Genomic DNA, 21,332 nt, shown 5'->3' with positions numbered 1-21,332 from the left:
CTGAAACTCCCTCTCTCCCTAACAGCACTGTGCATATACCAATACCACATGGACTGAAGTGGTTCAAGATGGCAGCTCACTGTCTCCTTCTCAAGGGCAATTAGGGGTGGACTGTAGAAGCTGGCCAGCGACGCCCCCAGCCCATGAACAAATTCTAAACATTCAGCTTATAGGAAACATTTATGGAAAATGTCTGTTTTACTCCCCAGCCCCACCTCCCCCTCCCCCCACAGCTCGGCCATTATTTTCTTTTGTTAATTAGAGCACACTGAAGTAACTGATTTCATTCCTGGATGTTCCTGAAACTTTTAACTGTGTGCAGTATAATATTATGAGTGTTGCTTGGCTCTCCTGCATGTTGAATATCCTGCAACAGGAAACATTCATAAATCTTAAATGTGCAACGGCAGTGATGAGGCTGTGGGCCTGCAGCAGCGTGGTTGAATTCCACGTTTCGGGACATCTAACACAAGTTTGGGAGAGGAGCACACGTGTTACAAATTCCAGTAATTCTTTGTCAGCTGTGGGGAGGAAGGAATGGGGTGGTGCATTGAGGAGTGGGAGGAGACACTTGGGTTAAAAACTGATGCTGGAGGTTGTGGAGTCTCAGTCTACCATCTCTGGCTACCCCTCAATGTGGTGTTCTCATCATTGATACGGAGGAGTCTGCAGCTTTGTTTGTCTTTTTGACTGTGGACTCTCAGCAGCGGAGGAGGGAGTCTACCAACAAACAAGAAGACATGTTTGGGGAAAAAAAATTACTGGCTTTTTTTTCCAGACGGTTTAGACTTTGTTTTGGCATGGTTTAGTTCTTACTTAGATGGCCAAGACTGTGAGTTAATAGTGGGCACAGGATAAACATTGCAGTAGCACAACATCAGTTGTACAGCAGCCAGAGGAGAGAGCGCCCATATAGTGCATCTATATTGACATGTTCTGACTTTTAGATTGAAGTGTACCAGTGCTTTTATAATTTTATTACAATATGTGCAGCTCCTATGTGGCAGATAAAATTTAATCTAGGGAAGTGTGAACTGATACATTTTGGTAGGAAAAATGAGGAGAGGCAATATAAAAAAAAACATACAATTCTAAAGGGGATGCTGGAGCAGAGAGGCCTGGTGATGTATGCACACAAATCATTGAAGGTAGCAGGACAGGTTGAGAAAGTGGTTCAGAAGGCATACTGGGATCCTGCGTGTTATAAGTAGAGCTGTAGAGTACAAAAGCAAGGAAGTTAGGAAGAACTTTTATTAAACTCTTTGGCCTTGATTGGAGCATTGTGACTAATTCTGGGAGTTGCACTTTAGAAAGAATAGAGTCATAGAGGTCTACAGCACAGAAAAAGGCCCTTCGGCCCATTGAGTCTGTGCCTGTCAAACAAGTACCTAACTATTCTAATCCCATTTTCCAGCACTCAGCCCATATCCTTGTATGCCATGGCATTGCAAGTGCACATCCAAATACTTCTTAAATGTTATGAGGGTTTCTCCCTCTACCACCCTCAGGCAGTGAGTTCCAGATTCCCACCACCCTCTGGGTGAAAGAATTCTTCCTCATATCCCCTCTAAACCTCCTGCCCCTTACCTTAAATCTATGCCCCCTGGTTATTGATCCCTCCACCAAAGGGAAAAGTTCCTTCCTGTCTACCCGATCTATGCCCATCATAATTTTATACACCTCAGTCATGTCCCCCCTCAATCTCCTCTGCTGCAGGCAAAATAACCCCAGTCTATCCAATCTCTCATCATAACTAAAACTCCAGCCCAGGCAACATCCTGGTAAATCTCCACTGCACTCTCTCTCGTGCAATCACATCTTTCCTATAACGTGGATTCCAGAATTGCACGCAATACTCTAGCTGTGGCCTAACCAGCGTTTTATACAGTTCCAGCATAACCTCCCTACTCTTATATTCTATGCCTCGGCTAATAAAGGCAAGTATCCCATATGCCTTCTTAACCACCTTACCTATCTGTCCTGCTACCTTAAGGGGCCGGTGGATATGCACACCAAGGTCCCTCTGATCCTCGATACTTCCCAGGGTCCCACCATTCATCGTGTATTCCCGTGCCTTGTTTGTCCTGCCCAAATGCATCACCTCACACTTATTTGGATTAAATTCCATTTGCCACTGATCAGTCCATCTGACCAGCCCGTCTACGTCCTCCTGTAATCTAAGACTATCCTCCTCACTATTTACTATCCCATCAATTTTCGTGTCATTTGCGAACTTACTGATCAACCCTCCTACATCCAAGTCTAAATCGTTAATATAGTTATATATATATATCACAAACAGCAAAGGGCCCAACACCGATCCCTGTGGAACCCCGCTGGACACAGGCATCCAGTCACAAAAACACCTCTCGACCGTCACCCGCTGCTTCCTGCCACTCAGCCAATTCTGGATCCAATTTGCCAAATTGCCTTGGACCCCATGAGTTCTTACCTTCGTTATCAGTCTCCCATGCGGGATCTTATCAAAAGCCTTGCTGAAGTCCAAGTAGACTACGTCAAATGCGTTGCCCTCAATTACACACCTGGTCACCCCTTTGAAAAATTCAATCAAATTGGTCAGACATGATCTCCCCTTAACAAAACCATGCTGACTGTCCTTGATTAATCCCTGCCTCTCCAACTGTAGATTAATTCCGTCCCTCAGAATTGCTTCCAATAGTTTCCCCACCACTGAGGTTAGACTGTCTGGCCTTTAGTCGCTTGGTTTATCCCTTCCTCCCTTCTTGAATAACGGTACCACATTGGCTGTCCTCCAGTCCTCTGGCACCTCTCCTGTGGCCAGAAAGGTATTGAAAATTATTGCCAGCGCCCCTGCTATCTCCTCCCTTGCCTCACTCAACAGCCTGGGATACATTTCATCCAGGCCTGGAGATATATCTACTTATAAGCCTGCCAGACCACTTAGAACCTTCTCCCTTTCTATGCTAATTTCTTTAATTATATCACAGTCCTTCTGCCTGATTTCTATACCCACGTCGTCCCTCTCACTTGTGAACACCGACACAAAGTATTCATTTAGAACCCTACCTACGTCGTCCGGCTCCCCACACAAATTGCCGCTATGGTCCTTAATGGGCCCTACTCTTTTCCTAGTTATCTTCTTACTCTAATGTACTTGTAAAATAACTTTGGATTTTCCTTTATTTTACCTGCCAATGTTTTTTCATGCCACCTTTTTGCTCTCCTAATTTCCTTTTTTAAGTTCCCCCCCTACACATTCTGTGCTCCTCTAAGGCTTCCGCTGTTTTGAGCTCTCGGTATCTGCCATAAGCCTCCCTTTTTCTCTTTATCCAGACTGTATATCCCTTGACATCCAGGGTTCCCTGGATTTGTTGGTCCCACCCTTTGTCTTTACTGGAATATGTTGGCCCTGTACTCTCCCTATTTCCTTCTTGAATGAGTCCCATTGCTCTGACGCAGATTTACCTAAAAATAGCTGCTCCTAGTCCAGTCTGGCCAAATCATATCCAATCTTATTAAAATCGGCCTTCCTCCAATTTAGAACTCTGATTTCTGGCACATCCTTGTCCTTTTCCATAACAGCCTTGAATCTAACGGAGTTATGATCATTATCTGCAAAATGCTCCCCCACTGATACCTCTACCACTTGCCCAGCTTCATTCCCTAAAATTAAGCCCAGGACAACCTCCTCTCTTGTAGGATCTTCTATTTACTGGCTTAAAAAGCTCTCCTGGATGCATTTTAAGAATTCCGCTCCCTCTAAACCTATCACACTTTGACTAACCCAGTTAATGTTGGGGAAGTTGAAATCCCCCACTATTGCTACGCCATTATTTTTACACTTCTCTGAAATTTGCCTACCCATCTGCTCTTCTATTTCTCTCTGAATGTTTGGGGGCCTATAGTACACTCCCAGCAATGTGATTGCTCCTTTTTTGTTTTTCAGTTCTACCCATATGGCTTCATTTGAGGAGCCTTCTAAGATGTCATCCCTCCTTACTGCTGTAATTGATTCCTTGATCAATATTGCGATACCCCCTCCTCTTTTACCTCCTTCCCTGTCTCGCCTGAAGACCCTATATCCTGGAATATTGAGCTGCCAATCCTGACCCTCTCCAACCATGTCTCTGTGACAGCAACAACATCATACTTCCATGTGTTAATTTGTGCCCTCATCTGCCTTATTCGTCAGACTCCTTGCATTAAAATAAATACCATCCAACCTTGCCAAATTCCCTTGTGCCTTAACTGGCCTATAATTTCTATGCCTTCCAGACTCTCTTGCTCTCTCTTCTAATTTTGGCTGTGCATCTCCCCCTGCTGAACCCCCTCTCAGGATCTCATCCTCCTGTCAAGTTAGTTTGAACCCTCCCCAACAGCACAGTAAACCTCCCTGCAAGGATGTTGGTCTCATTCCGGTTCAGGTGCAACCCGTCCGCCTTGTACAGGTCCCAATGTCCCAGAAATCTAAAGCCCTCCCTCCTGCACCATCTCTCCAGCTACCCATGCATCTGGACTAACCTCCTATTTCTGTAATTACTAGCGCGTGGCACCGGAAGTAATCCAGAGATTACTACCTTTTGAGGGCTTGTTTTTTAATCTGCTTCCTAGCTCCCTAAATTCTGCTTGCAAGATCTCATCCCTCTTTCTGCCTGTGTTGTTGGTACCAATATGTACCATGATCTCTGTCTATTTGCCCTCCTCTTTAGAATGCCCTGCAGCCATTCAGTGACATCCTTGACCCTGGCACCATGGAGGCAACATACCAGCCTGGAGTCACGTCTACAGCCGCAGAAACGCCTGCCTCTTCCACTTACTATCGAGTCTCTCTCCCCCCCCCCCCCCCCCCCCCCCCAATGTATCTGAGCCATTCACAGTGCCATGAGCGTGGCTGCACTCCCCAGAGGAACCATCACTCTCATCATTTTCCAACACAGAAAAACGGTTCTCGAGCGAGATGCACCCTGGAGATTTCCTGACTGCCTGCCTGACACCTTTATTCTGACTGGTCACCCATTCCCTCTCTGTCTGCACTTCCGTAAGCTGTGGGGTGACCATGTCTAAAAACGTGCTATCCACAAAACTCAGAGCTCAAGTAGCTGCAGCTGGTGGCATTACCTGCTCACGTGGTCGGTCAGAGTGCAAGGAGCATCTAGGACTTCCCACATGTTGCAGGCGGTACATAACATGGGACTGAGCTGCCCTGCCATGCCTCTAGTTGAAAAAAAACCCTTACTTTAAGTTAAATACAGTAAAAAAAAAAGTTAAATTATTTATGTACTTTAAATAAAAATTAGAACTCTTACCTTTCCTTAGCTTAATCTATTTTAAACTGGAGAAAAACACTTACCCACTACTCACCAATCAGCTCTCACCTTTGTGCCAACGTCACTTTTTGAAGCTTCCCCGCACTCGCAGACTTTAGAGACCAGTACAGGAAAGATTTATGGGAATGGTTCTAGTGATGAGTAACTTCAGTTATGTGGATAGATTGGCGAAGCTGAAATTATTTTCCTTGGAGAAGAGAAGATCGAGAGGAGAATTGATAGAGCCATTCAAAATCATAAGGGGCCAGGACATAATAGATAGGGAGAAACTGTTTCCAATGCCAGAAGGGTTGAAAACCAGAGGGCACTGATATAAGGTGAAAGGCAAGAGAAGCAACGGCAACATTAAGAAAACATTTTTATGCAGCGAGTGGTTAGAAACTGGAATACACTGCCTGAGAGTGTGGTGGAGGCAATTTTAATCGTGGCTTTCAAAAGGGAACTGGATAAGAAAAAAAAATTGTGGGACTACAGGAAAGGGCAGGGAATTGGGACTAGCTGGGTTGCTCTTGTAGAGAGCCAGCATGGACATGATGGGCTGATTGACCTCCTTTTGTTCTGTAACTTACAACTCTGTTGCATTTCTGTTTTTTAAAAAAGTATTTATTGCATGATTAGAGCATTCTGTGATGTAAGAGGATGGCAACAGGCTTGAAAATTGATGTGTTTTTTTAAATACAAAGCTATATAATAATGCAAAAGTGGTAATGAAGTGAGAAACCTGGCCCCAGTTTAACACCTTGGTGCACTGTAGTTAGGAGTGAGACCACCTCTACTAAATGGTCTCACATCACTTAAGCTTTTCACCAGATGTCCCTTGAAGCTGAATCAGACTACCTTAATTCTATGTAAAATAATAGAATTGGTTTTCGCAGGTAAACTTTAGGAATTAAATGTAAAATAACAACCTAACAAACAGTAGTCAACATGGCTTTAGATGGGGATAGCCCTGTCTGACCAACCTCTTAGGTTGTCACTTTTTCAAAGAAATCAAAGTCATCTGTGACATACCCTTTGTTAATTTAAACTTGCAAGAAGCATTTCCACATAAAAGGCTATGAATTGCACTCAAAGCTGTGGGTAAGGAATTGGCGAATCTAGTGGATACTGGATAGAGGAGTAATGTGAAGTTGGGGGGAGAAGTGCTAAGTGGGATGTCTCAGCACGTAGCATTGTGATCAATTGTGTTTCTAATTTACAACACCAATTTGGATTCAACTCAGATTGGTCAACTTTGCAGACAAATCCAAACCAGGAGGAGCAGTGGAATTGAAGAAAACAGTGCCAAAGTTGGAAGAGTTAAACCAAACTGTCAGTGGGTGAAACGATGGCAGATGAAATTTAATGCAAAGTACTGCATATAGGAAGAAAATATGGGTGACATACATATATATACATATATATATGTAAAAACAAAAAACTGCGTATGCTGGAAACCCAAAACAAAAACAGAATTACCTGGAAAAACTCAGCAGGTCTGGCAGCATCGGCGGAGAAGAATAAAGTTGACGTTTCGAGTCCTCATGACCCTTCAACAGAACTTGAATTATAACACCAGGAGAGAAATGGAAAGCAATGAAGGTGAACAAGGCAGAAGAGAGATACAGAAATCCTGTCGGAGAGCAGAGCAGTACTTCTTCAAGGTAGGCATTTCTTGAAGAGAAGTGGCTGTCAATTAAACACAGAGATAAAAACAAAAACAAAAAACTGCGGATGCTGGAAATCCCAAACAAAAACAGAATTAGTTCTGTTGAAAGGTCATGAGGACTCGAAACGTCAACTTTATTCTTCTCCGCCGATGCTGCCAGATCTGCTGAGTTTTTCCAGGTAATTCTGTTTTTGTTTTGGGTGACATACATACTCAGTGGAGGTGTTGAAATAGCTAAAGATGAAGTTGAAAGAGGTCTAGATGTTTGAGTAAACTCATGCTCAGTATGTTCATCATGCAGAGCAGCATTCAATGTAGCCAAGACTATGTTGCACTGCGTGGCCAAAATACAAGTTGGAGAGAGTGTGATCTAACTGTATGGTGCTCGAAGTCAGACTGCACCTTCAGTACTGTGTCTCGTTCTGCTGGCCAAGAAACAAGAGGAACATTCAAATGCCGGAGACAGTATAGAGAATAGCCACATGGCTGATCCCTAGGTCAGGGGCCTGAGTTATAAAGAAGACTGGAGAGCATTGTGCTTTTCAGTCTGGATAAGGAAATTTGAGGCGTGATCATATAGAGGTTATATAAGGGGAAAGTTGATCGAGAATTAAACAGTGGAAAAGGACAAGGAATACAAGGTAATGCTAAGACTAATCTGGAGATTCTTCATGCAGTGAGCGATTGACACTTGGAATGAATATCTCAGCATAATAATGGAATCATTGAAGAAAAACAATCAGATGCAGCCATGTTGAAGTATAGCATAGCTTTTAGAGGAATTGAGATAGGCCAAATGGAATTCTTCATCCATAAGTATCTTGTGCAATCAGTCTTTGGTTCAGCAAAGAGCCAATGCAGACAAAATGGGCCCAATATCATCGTCCTGTACTATAACCCCCGGTGGTTCTAATCTTGAACTCTGCTTTTTGAGGAAAATAGCTTCCCTCTGTCCTTCTCCCCTATCAACCTGTACCAAAAAGCTACTTAAAAGTAAGCTTATTTTCCGATGCGAACAGTGAGTTAACCCGAGTTATTGGAAGGAATATATACTGAGCAATCAAAAGTGAAGTGCCTGATACAACAAAATATGATATTGACATCAAAGGGTTGGTTATAATTAACAAGAAAACCAATTCAAGTAGTTTTTTTCAAAGTATTTTTATCTTGAAAGATTATGGCCAGAATTTTACGTCTCACGGGCGGGTGCCGCCTGACCAGAACGGACATGAAATAGCGCAAGATGATGTCGGGCGAGTGTCCCGACGTCATCCCGCATGTGAGCAATCTTCAGGTTGGTGCACGTGCGCGGGTGTCGGAGCCACGCCTGCCAACAATTGAAGTGCCACTTAGGACCGTTAAAAAGCCAAATGTACTCAAATTAACATTGCCCGTGCGATTTCGCGCTCGTCGCACGGGCAAAACAGGCAAGTGGGCAACCCATTGTTAACGAAACCTCATCCAAAGGTGGGATAAAAAGGGTCAGCAGCATTGCCATTGTGAGTAGTGAGGAGTTTTTATTTCATTCACGGGATGTGGGCTTCGCTGGCTGGGCCAGCATTTATTGCCCATCCCCAGTTGAGAAGGTGGTGGTGAGCTGCCTTCTTGAACCACTGCAGCCCATGTGGTGTAGATACATCCACAGTGCTGTTAGGCAGGGAGTTCCAGGATTTCGACCCAGTGACAGTGAAGGAACGACGATATATTTCCAAGTCAGGATGGTGAGTGACTTGGAGGGGAAATTCCAGGTGGTGGTGTTCCCATGTATCTGCTGCCTTTGTCCTTCTAGATGGTCGTGGTCATGGGTTTGGAAGGTGCAGTCTAAGGAGCCTTGGTGAATTCCTGCAGTGCATCTTGTAGAAGGTACACACTGCTGCTACGGTGCATTGGTGGTGGAGGGAGTGCATGTTTGTGGATGTGGTGCCAATCAAGCGGGCTGCTTGGTCCTGGACGGTGTCAAGCTTCTTGAGTGTTGTGGGAGCTGCACTCATCCAGGCAAGTGGGGAGTATTCCATCACACTGCTGACCTGTTACTTGCCACTTGTCAGCCCAAGCTGGGATATTATTCAGGTCTTGCTGCATTTGGACATGGACTGCTTCAGTACCTGAGGAGCCATGAATGCTGCTGAACATTGTGCAATCATCAGCGAACATCCCCACTCCTGACCCTATGATGGAAGAAAGGTCATTGATGAAGCAGCTGAAGATGGTTGGGCTGAGGACACTACCCTGAGGAACTCCTGCAGTGATGTCCTGGAGCTGAGATGACTGACCTCCAACAACCACAGCCATCTTCCTTTGTGCTAGGTATGACTCCAGCCAGTGGAGAGTTTTCCCCCTGATTCCTATTGACTCCAGTTTTGCTAGGGCTCCTTGATGCCACACTTGGTCAGATGCTGCCTTGATGTCAAGTGCAGTCACTCTCACCTCACCCCTGGAGTACAGCTCTTTTGTCCATGTTTGAACTAGGGCTGTAATGAGATCAGGAGCTGAATGGCCTTGGTGGAACCCAAACTGGGCGTTAGTGAGCGGATTATTGTTAAGCAATTGACGTTTGATAGCACTGTTGATGACCCCTTCCACTACTTTACTGATGACGAGTAGACTGATGGGGAGGTAATTGGTTGGGTTGGATTTGTCCTGCTTTTTGTGTACAGGACATACCTGGGCAATTTTCCACATAGCCGGGTAAATGCTGGTGTGTAGCTGTAATGGAACAGCCTGGCTAGGGATGCAGCAGGTTCTGGAGCACCCTGGATGCAGCGGAACCCAGAAAACCCTCTGGAGTTTTGAGTACTATTGCTGAATATTATCAGGGCCCATAACCTTTGCAGTATCCAATGCCTTCAGCTGTTTGTTGATTTTACGTGGAGTGAATTGAATTGGCTGAAGACTGGCATCTGTGATGCTGGGGACCTCCAGAGGAGTTTAGGGGGTTGGCTGCTTATTTGATCTTGATGGCTTCATCTCTGTTCTGAGTTCCTTGTCTCCAAGGCCTCCGGAGGAGTTTGACCAGCTGGACCCTTCCAGGCACTGGACAGCCTTTTGTTACCCTGGTAATGGGGATTGTGGTCTCCACTGGAGGCACCTCCTCTGAGGAGGTAGAGAGGGGCAGAGGGGAGAGGAGGCCAGGTAACCTATGCAGTTTCCAGGGCAATGACCTGTGAAAGGAGAGACGCAGGCACAAGGGGTGCAGGGTCAGCAGGTAGTCCAAGGCATAATGGGCTGCAGAAGGCGCCACTGTCCTGCTGCCAGGGTTTACTCAACCTCAACATGTCCGAGGGGCAATGCCAAAGGAGGCTCTGCCTCAGGGAAACTGTGACCTCCATTTGTCTGATGATTGGGCCTGAGATCACTTCCAACTCCGTGGGTGGACACCCCATGCCAGTGGCTCTGAAGGTCACAGTGGCCCTCAACTTCTATGCCTCAGGCTCTTTCCAGGGGTCGGGGGGTGGGGGGGATCTTTGTGGAATGTCCCAACCTGCTGTCAACAGTTGCGTCAAGTTGGTAACAGAAGCTCTGTTCAGGTGGTAATGACAGTTGTTCATTTCCGTACAAATGAGGCCAGCCAGGCTGAGTGAGCCAGAGGCTTCGCAGCCATTGCTGGCTTCCCCCGTATCCAGGGTGCTATAGACTGCACACATGTGGCCATCAAGGCGCCAGCAGGTGAGCCCGGTGCCTTCGTCAACAGGAAGGGTTTCCACTCCGTGAACGTGCAAATCGTCTGTGATCACAGGATGCTGATCCTACAAGTCTGTGCAAGGTACCCTGGCAGCTCCCATAATGCTCCTCAGACACTCCCAGGTGCCGAGGCTCTTCAGTGTTCCAGCCTGACTGGATGGTTGGCTGCTGGGTGACAAGGGCTATCCCCTCAAAAGGTGGCTCATGACGCCTCTCCACCATCCAAGAACAGAAACAGAGCAGCGTTATAATAGGAGTCATGCCTCCACAAACAAGGACGGTGATAGAGAGGACCATAGGCCTTCTGAAGATGCGCTTCCGATGCCTGGACCGTTCAGGGGGAGCACGACAATACCTCCCGTAGCGCATGTCACTGATTGTGGTTCCATGCTGCACGCTCCAGCATCTGGCTCTAGCAAGGGAGGACCCACTGGAGGAAGAGGATCTTGAGGCAGCTCCACAGGCCACAGATGGTGAATCCAGTCGTTAGTCAGAAGAGGAGCACGGTGAGGGCATGGAGGCAAATCTCTGGATCCTTCATTGAGGCAGGGACACCAGGGACGACTTGATCCAATGCTCCTTAAGCTAGGCTGCCAAAGATCTGCTTCTACCCTTTGCCAGTGGTAACACCTCCATCCCAGATATTTGAAATGATCCTTTCCTTTGAACCCAAAGTCCACTTAGTGCCTGTGCAATAACGTTTATATACTGCTTTCGATACTGATGTGCCCTGCACCTACAAAACAAGTGAAGCGTACTCAGGCCATTAAGACAAAAGCGAAATTTATATCACCTTGGCACTCACATCAAATGAACACAACGATATATGGTGTTAATGGTCACACCAGTAAACAGATTTACAAAACATGGCAGAACAGAAGGCCTCCATGCCTAACATTAACATGTGGAACCAAACTCAACATTTTATTCATCCTTAAATTTCATGGGGAAAATATCTTGAGAGTAAAGGTACTTTAGTTAGCTTTGCTTCATTAACCAATGGCTGAATGATTAGACCAAAAATTAATTTCACCAGTGTTTAACTTACTACAATAAGTTAAATGAGAAGTTATTCAAATTTCCTGTTGTAATAAATAGAAGCAAGCCTGTACAAAAGTGATTTGTAATGTTTTGGTGGTAAAATGGGAAATATGGTAACTAAAGAAAAGACATGAAGAAGGAATAGAATTTCTAACACACTTCCAGCAAGGGGCATGGCAGCAGAGTGAGTGCCACACTGAGAAAATTCTGGATCTTTGGGATTCTTTTGGTATGTTACTGGAGTAGTTATCCAGAGATCAGCTGATGTTTCCAGCCGCTGGTAAGGCCATTGTTCCAGTCTCCTGGACCCACTCCGAAGATTCTTCCCTGGCAGCCTTCAGGGAGCTGCCTCTGCCGGTTTTAAAGCGCCCGCTAGGTCGCCATTGGACCCAACACCCGACAGGCTCCCGCCCCCGCCCCCGCCCGGCCCTTCCGGTCCGGAGAGGGTGCGTTTCACACTGGGCGAACCTTAATTGGTCACCCGACACGAAATCGCGTTTGCAACGTGACCACGGCCAGAAGCGGATCCCACATCCACTTCTGCCGACTTGGTGCACATGCCAAGCGTGAAATTCAGGCATATGATTTGAAGTATCTAAGTTGCTTAATGTTAGAATAAGGTGCAGAACAGGTTATAGATGAACTTATAAATAAAATCTCTTTTATGGTAAGTAGGCAGCTTCAAAGACAACAGTAATTACACATGCCAGACCCATGGACAATGGTAATTGTATGCAAGAAAGATGTTTTATAGAAGAAAAGAACCTTCGTGACAATCGAGCATATGACAAACTACTGAACTGCAGTAATTTTCAGCTTTGTTAATGCCGTTGCTACAGCTCAAGAACAGCCTCTGTCATCATGTGAAAATCACATTAACTTTTCAAATCTCCCTTTCTAAAGATAATTTCACATTCAGTATTCAGATCACGGATTTTTTTTCTCTTCACTAATACAAATGAAAAATTTCAGTATGAATATGAGGTGGAATTCTCCACTTAACATCAACTAATTGTCCTACCATTAATCCAAAATGGTGCTGAGAGAAATGTTGGCCAGTTGAACAGAATTGCACTTGATGTCCTAATGCTCTGCTGCCCATATCTTAACTCGCACTAAGTACTTTTTTACCATTCGTCCCTGTGTTCACTCGCATTGGGTCCAGGCCTGGAACAGCACCGCCATTTTAAAAATTCTCACCCTTGTTTTCAAATCCTGCATGGTCTCTCCATTTCCTCTCTCTATAACCTACACCAGCCTAAAATTCTTTGAGATTTCTGTAGTACTCCAATTCTGGCCTCTTGAGCATTTTGAATTTTCATCTTTGTACCATTGACAATCATGCCTTCAACTACCTGGGCTCCTAGGTCTGGAATTTGCTTGCTAAACCTCTGGGCCTCTCTCTGTTCCTTTTAAGACATTTCTTGAAACCTATCCCTTTGACCAAGCTCATGGTCACCTGTCCTAATATCTCCAAATGGCTTGGTGTCAAATTGTGTTTGACAGTCCTGTGAATGGCCTTGGGGTATTTTAACTATGTTAAAGGTGCTTATACAAATACTTGTTGTTTATTAATGCATCAAAATGCTACACAATAGTCATATACATATTTTAGATGTACCATAACCTTTTTGACATGGAGTCATTTCTTAGTCAATTCACTGCCCTGTTTCTGCAAAAAGGAGATGCCTTCAGCTCTAGATTTGGCTAATCCCCTGACTCCCTTCCTGTCTTCCAGTTCCATCTCTGTGGCCTGTTATCCAGTCATCTCCTTGAGTTCTAATTTCAATTCTGGGAGAAAAGTCATAGTTGATATTTCTTTTAAAGGGATTGCACTTATATGTTAACACCTCTCTTCTATTTTGTTTTGCTTATATATCTGAGTTTGATTCTGAAGATTTATCGTCTGTGAGCAGGCTGAATAAATCCTGTCTTCCATATTATCTAATAAGCCCTGCTTTTCCCTGGAATGGAGGACACGGAGCAACAGGAAATAAGGAGCGAAACTGCAATTCAACTGCAGATATGCTCATCGTTACTCCAGGGTGGAAGGGAACAGGACAAATCTGTGCTGCAAGAAAACACCATTCAAGTTTGAGGGCAGAATTCCTTTAGTCTGCAGTCTTTGGGAATTCCCCTAATAAGTAAAAATTATACTTGTCTAATCCTTAATTGGTATGTTTCAAAAAGCATTAATCATAATCTTTAAAGCATTTTAATGAAGTCACTGTTGGTAGGAATCCTTCTTTATCCTTAATATCGGAATAGAATTAACGAGTAGATGTCTCTTTAAATTCCCAATATTGACACTTTTTATATGCAGATACTACTGTAATGCCTATGTTTTTCTAATACAAATGTACATTATCAGCAACTTTATAAACCCCCATTTTAGAGCTGGATTAAAACCACTGGAATCAGGTTTATACAGCCCCAAATTCCAGATCTGATTTATGGAGTATTTGTTCTACAAAAGAACTTAACTATGGATATAAGTAATTTTGTTTGCTTGAACCATATTTTGCTTCCATCAGGTGTGTGGCCTTGAATTCTGGTTATTGTCTGTGCCATCTCTTACCTTACTAGACCTATATGTTAGTTGTCAACGGGTTCTTTTACTCAAAGTGGTAGTACAGAGGGCTGCTTTGTTTAAAGTTGATTTTTTTTCTCTCTAAGTAAGAACGGCTGTAGGGTCGGAATGTTCCTGCAGCGAAGAACTGACAGGTTTAATCAGTCCTGCACGTAAACCTGGACTGCCCTTGGCTCGAGGTGGCCTGAATCTCATGTCAGACTTGTTACTGAAATATTCTAGCAGTAGTTGTCATCGACTCTGTCATGCCTGTGATGCATCTGGAAAAGGCAGTAATTCCCATTAACTTCTCGCCAGATGCAGGAAGTTGATACATCTCTCTACACTTTAACTGCGGAATGGAACATTCCTGTCTTAGTTCATGCAACAGTTTTAGCATTTAAGTATCACTCCAACAATTTTACTTTGTGCTTCTGTTGGAGGAAAGGGTGAGAACTTGCATCTGAGGACTTTCCATGTAGTTTATGTATTTGTATGGATGTGTATCAAAGCTAGATAAGTGATGGGGCTAAACTAATAGGCTAGTATTGTTACAGCTGTGGAAAGATAGATCTCTAAGGTATCAGATCTGTTAACCATCACAAGCGCCAACGTAGGCAATGATGGAAATGATTTTTCAAGCACCATTTGTGCAAGATGAACAATTTACAAGTATGTGGAACACCTGAATTTCCTCTGAATAATCCCATGATACTTGTGTTTTGTTAAATTTAATGACCAATCTTTACAGAGCCACAATCAGGAAAGGAGTGAGCGTTCCTGAATGTTACTTTCTATTCACACTGAACGTAATGGTCATCCTTCATAGGCAAGCACATCCATAAAGCCTATAAAGTGGGAATTGCCTTATAAAAGAAAGTATAAAGACTTGCATTTACATGGCATCTTTACCACTTTACAAGAGTTACTTTTAAGTGTAGCCACTATTGCAATGTAGACAAGCACAAAGTATCTGGGATGCAGTTTGGCCAGGGAGAATCTCTGTTACCATTGAGACAAACCCAGAAAGTGCTAGAATCCAGCTCAGTCAGCATCTATAAAGAGAAAAGACAGTCAAAGTTACTGGCGTTACCATTTCTTAACATGTCATTTCAGTCTTCGCGTTTTCTTCACAATTGGCATGTACATCAGAGATAACTTAGGCTACCTGGAAATAGTGTGGCCTGTAACTCCTGAATTCTGGATTGACTGACATGGACTGTCTGCAGCATCACCTTGTAAATAACTGGGTGAAGAAGCTTAGATTTTGCACAGCTGAGCTGCTGACATGTATGCTTCTTCAAATACAGAGACAGCAAAGAAGAAAGGTTGTTCTGTTTGTGTAGCTGTGTCCTAATCCAGATGCCTTTTGCATCTTTCTCCATGCAGAAAAACAAACACAGCTCTCCCCAAAGCAGACATGGAAGACAATTTGAAGATTGTATATTTATGTAGATTTTACAAGTCAGTGCAGAAGATTAATGAATGAAAATTTCCATGGGCCTCCTGCATATCTCATTCCCAGTGTGCTCCTGAAATGTAAACCTGTGCACCCAGGGCACAAATTTTGTCAAATTTAGCCTATAATGCGAAATTTTATATTGGAACAGGCAAGGTCTCAAGTTTAACATACTGAGACTTACAAGAAATGTTGTGGTGGCCAATGCAGATGTTTAGTTTGAAAGGATATTTCTGCCATAAATAAGTGGAAATCATTGTGACAGAAATATCAGTCTGAAGCACAATATTGAGTGAGATATTATAACATGGCCCACTTTATTTTAAGCACAAAGCAAATCAAAACTACAGATGCTGGAAATCTAAAACGAAATGGAAAATGTCAAATACTCAGCATATTGGGCAGCATTTATGGAGGCGGTATAAGCTAATGGCATGGGTGCTTCTTAATTGGATCTGTGTATCCACACAATGAATATGCGCACACTCTGTTAATGAGCTTAGTTAGTGGTTTGTGACAGATTCATAAATCCATTTCTGACACCTGAAATTTTGTCAGAAACTCCAAACTTCATTCCACAGTGAATGAACAAATGGTTCAGTGCACATGGCCATATTGTTTCTAGGTGTCAGTAGATGAGCAGAAATATTGCTGACATCCAAAAAGTTGCCCAAGTGAGTTGCCTGAATATCTCAAATGCACACTCTGTGGTGAAGCTTACACATGCTGAAGCTGAGGCCTAGATTATCCAAAATGGCACTGGGAACCCAAGGCCGGAAGTCCCACCCCCATTTCAAACAGATTCTATTTTTGATGGGGGGAGTGCAAACAGGGGCAGGCATGACTCACATGAGAAAACCTGAAATCAACAGGGTCACTTCAACTCCATGCTGAGTTCAAATAGACCCCATTTTATGCTGGAACGAGGGCCTTATTCCACACTGCATGTGTTACAAATTTTTAGAGTAGGCATAAATGCTCGTGAAGCGTTGATAAGGTTTTAGGTAATGTCAAACTGTTAGGTTACTTAAATAGCCTGCCCTTTAAAAATTGGTCATAGGCTGGCTCATTTTTCCATGAGTTGAAAAGATCTGCTTGCAGTTCCAGTACTTGCCTGTTGACATAACCTAAGTGCTATCATTATAGCAGCATTACTGCTTGACTGCTTTCCACAACCTTTCATTATCACGGTTTGGGGCTGTAAGTTCACGGTTTGACAGTGCCAAGAGGTTATTAAAGGATTCGCTATCTTCATGGGGTTATGAATATTTGTTTTTATAAGGGATTAAGTACTTGGGATTTAAATGTATTGAATGGGCTTTCATGAATGAGTGTTTTTTTTTATATAGTGAAGTGTGCAATTGATATTTAGAACTATACTTCATCTCAGCATGGCTCCTGAGATCTGCCCATGGTGGATACTGGGTGAGTTGGCATGGAAGGTGTAAGGGCAAAGTGTGGTGGGTGGGGAGAGCATGAGCTAGTCCTGAGTAGACGCAGGGGATATAAGGGGCTATGGGGTTGTGTGGGGGATGCAGGGGGTCATGATTTGGCATGTAAGGACATTAGGGAGTGGATGGCTGATGAGGAGTGGGGCCTAGAGGGCCTAATATTAAAAAAAAACAACTGGGATGAAGTCTCAGAAAATGAGACAGACCTTTTAACCAGCCTGCTTCAGCACTCAGCAGCCCCTGTGGTCGCCACCAATGTGCGTCCAGAGGTGGTGGGCTGACTCTGCACTCCACCCCTCCCCCATTCGTGGGAACAAAGATCCCGCCATTTGAGGTATTTTAAGGTGTAGTCAACCGAGATATTTCCCACTCTGCATACCCAGCTTGGGAGCAAAAATCCAGGCCTAAGTGATTCAAACAAGGTAAAACCCTGATTACAAGCATGCCTTTGAATTTGCCATTGCCATTAAAATAGTTATCAAAGTGCTAGTTGTGAAAACTGAAGACAAACTGGTAGAAATGGAGATTTGAGAACAGTAACTAGCAATGAACAGCAGACTTTGAAGCTTTGTATGTGGGCATGGAAGCAGCTGCCTTTCTGCAGTGAAAAAGATTGGGCAACTATTAAGATGGCCACATGTAAATACTTTGGTGAAGCAGGTGGCGTACTCGGAATTATCAGTCTTCTGATAATAACAGAGCAATAGGTTATACATTTATATGTTACGAAAGAAACAAAACAGCTGGAAACCATATGTATTTTAATTTTAAACGAATGAGGTTTGACAGCTCTGTAAAAGCCAATTACAGTGTTTGTTCATCCAACAGTGATTTTGTTGTAGCATCTTCATTGCTCCAGGCTGCTTTAGCCAAGTTTTTGACGCACGCAATTTCCTTTGTTTCAATAAATCTCCTTTTATTCCAGTCTGACCTTAATGGTATCTCTGCAGTAGTCAATTAAATTTTATTCTGAAAATCATGCAGTGATTCATATATCCAGGAGTCAAAACCGATCATCATTGTGAGGTTCCTGGGTCAATTGGTATCTGTTTATACAAAGCCTCTCAACCAGAATATAGCGTTTCATGTACAAGAATGAAAAGATATGCTCAAAGTTGTAATCCTGATTTTATTACAGGTCCCGATGCAAATCACAAACCCCACATGTTTTTGCACGCTGTAAATTGCTACAAGGCTCAAAGATGCAATGTGTTAATACATTGCAACACTGTCCGAAGATACTCTAATTTTTATTCCAGTGCCTGATGATTTTAACACTTGATATAGCCCCAGATAGTGCAATCAATCCTGGGTCACCTGAAAGTGTGGGGCGGGGGGCATGAAAGAGCATCTCCCTGGATTTGCACTTTAGCTTCTCTAACTTAGACAAGACCTGTCAACAGGACCATCAGCTGCAGTAAAGTCAGCAGTCACCTGTCAAAAGTTAACTGGAAACCAGGCAGCCTCCCACATTCTGCTCCCTCAGGTGAACATAAAAAAATCCCATGGCAATACTTCAAAAAGGAGAGCAGGGGAGTTATCCTTGGTGCCCTGCCCGATAAGTCAATATCACACGAGAAAGAAATCTGGTCATTATCACATTGCTGTTTGTGGGAGCTTACTGTACAATGGGATGCTGTATTTCCTACTTTACAACAGTGGTTACACCTACTTCATTGGCTGTAAAGCACTTTAAGAGGTCCAGTGGTTTTGAAAAGCGCTATATAAATGCAAGTCCTTTTTCACATTGAGATTAGGTAAAAATTGAAGTATTTATGATACATCAGATTTGTTCTGTGGAACATGTTCCATCTAAAATTTTCATACGAAGCTTGCTCCAAAAGGAATGCTCATAGTAACATTTATGCCTATAGCTGGTGATGTGATAGGAGTTTTTGGTATTGTGTTACACCTTTTCTGTCACAGATTCATCCAGTCCAGTTGGTATGATTGTGCCAGGAAGAAATTTTTACTTTTGATGTGAATCGAATTACCTTAAATACAGTTTTTAGTACTGCCAATTTGAGGTTTCAGTGTTTTTAATGTGTCTTAATTTCTGTATGTCACTCATACCTGGTTAACCTTCGTAACTCCTGTTTCCGTATCCTCTCGTGGACTTCTAGTTATTCTAATTATATAATAAATGTGTACCTTTTCAGACTTCAATATTCATTTTTATAAGCAGAGATCAAAATGACCTCCAAGGCCTCCATTCCCCATTCCTAAGATCGAATTGTCTTGTGAGCCTCCATTACTGGCCCAAACCAACCCATTTTCACCAATATTGTCCCTCCTCTCCCCAGTCCTCCTGCTGTGCCCTCCCTCCACTACTCCTCCTGAGAATATGTTGACCCTATTCAGTCTTCAAGCCTCTTGAAGGTGACGCAGGAAGAAGGAATGCGAGAGGGGTGAGTAGGAGGTGGGAAGGGAGGTGGGGAGACATGTGAGCAGGAATAGAGGAAGATGAACGCCAATTACAATGGGGAGACATGTACTGTTCATAGGTACGACGATAATATGACCCAATATTATGTGCTCATTTGGCCTATCCATTCAGTTGCAGATAGTTTTGGGCATGCTCAAATTTCTAGGTCATAGTCTGTTGGCATGCTGAATTTAACACACTTTAGATTTAACAAACCTGTCTGATTAACTGGAAAGTGAATGGTTTTACCTCAGTTGTGTTTTGGTAAAGAGTTTAATGTTGTAGGTCAGAATAGGAAAACAAACCTTAATTTAGTAAAATTAAATTCTTCTCTGGGGAAGTGTAGAATTAACTTGGCAGCAACTTAGTATGTTAGAAATGTAACTGATAGTTTGTTAAAGTGGATATTATGCTTTGTATGCAAGTCAACCATTTAAATGTTTGCACTTCACTATTGTTGAGAAATAGTCCACACCTTGGAAGACAAACGGAACCTTTTTGATATTATTAATGTTGTATAGTAGTGGACCATTAGCACCGATCAAAGATCACTTCACCAGATCTAACAAAAGCACTCTGTTCTGCTAGTCTTGGACTGAGTTAGCCTGAGAAATCTAAACCTTAGATGAAGCAATTGTAAGAAACTTTATATACCTTGGTAAGCAAATTGGTCACCATGGATATATTAAAGACAAAATAAAAGAGTGGCAAGAGCAGCATCTGTAAGTTAACTGATGATATCAGTAAGGAGAAAAGATATGGACCTTTGACATAAAGTGGAATGGTTTAATATTGTTGCTGTACTTGAAATAATATTGTGCTTTGGCTTTTGAAGAAAGTGAGGAATGAACTGATGTCCTTCAAATGAAGTGCGCAGTAAGATGGAACCAGCAATAAATCCATTTGTGAAAATTTGGCCAGTAACCAATATACAAAAGAAAATAAAACAGCAGATTATGATTGCTGTAGTGTTCTTATCATATTCGTGATACTAAACTGTCAAAACAACCTTAGAAAATCAGGCCGGAGGGCAACAGAAAAGGAGAGGCCACCCTCAGAAGGAAAGAACACAACATGCCAATGAGACTTGGATAACTAGTTTAGAGCTGACTTTTAACAAACAAAAGGAGCCTGTTGATGAAAGAATTTGTTTTTTTTTTTCTTGGCTTTGTTTAAAAATGTCTAAGAATTGTACTGTTTCATTGTTAGTGTAGTAATTGCAGCAATTGTGAGTACCTCATATTGTATGACATTATAACAGCAATTGCTTGACAAATCTGTAGGTCTTAAAAGCCAGACAACACATTTTTTTTCTGTTGTTTTACAACCTTACTGATTACAGAAAACATTACAATTTCCTAGATACTAAGGTGCAATGTAACTTCTCCAGAAAGGTGAGATGACTTGAAGTGGCTCTTCTGATCAGATGAGCATAGGCTGCATCAGTTCCATTCTCCTGCCCAGGAGAAAGTCTTATATTGTTTGTCAGCAATTGGAACTGGAAAAATAACTTCACATTGGCTAATTCGGGCACTTTTGTTTTCATGGAAAGGAATCTTTCAAGTTCTGTTCATTAGATGGAATGAGAGCTACAATTGTGCAATTACTAAGAGATAGAAGATGTATAGTTTCATATACGTTGACTGGTTAGTTATCACATAAGGTGACACAACTGTATGCAACCAGAGGCAACTCATGTAGTCAAGGTTGTTAGTCCCTGAGAGCATAGAAGATACGCATAGAGGTTCA

General features: G+C 43.0%; 1 protein-coding gene across 1 annotated transcript in view; it reads left to right on the top strand.

Annotated features, from left to right (window-relative positions):
* Positions 1 to 21,332, top strand: part of chsy3 (chondroitin sulfate synthase 3) — a 240,714-nt gene that overhangs the window by 199,517 nt on the left and 19,865 nt on the right. The gene's annotated exons all lie outside the window — the stretch shown is intronic.

The sequence above is a fragment of the Cetorhinus maximus genome, chromosome 2, assembly GCF_964194155.1.
Source record: "Cetorhinus maximus chromosome 2, sCetMax3.hap1.1, whole genome shotgun sequence".
Lineage (NCBI taxonomy): Eukaryota > Metazoa > Chordata > Chondrichthyes > Lamniformes > Cetorhinidae > Cetorhinus > Cetorhinus maximus.
Note: the sequence above shows the minus strand (reverse complement) of the source record. Positions and strands in the feature narration are given on the sequence as shown.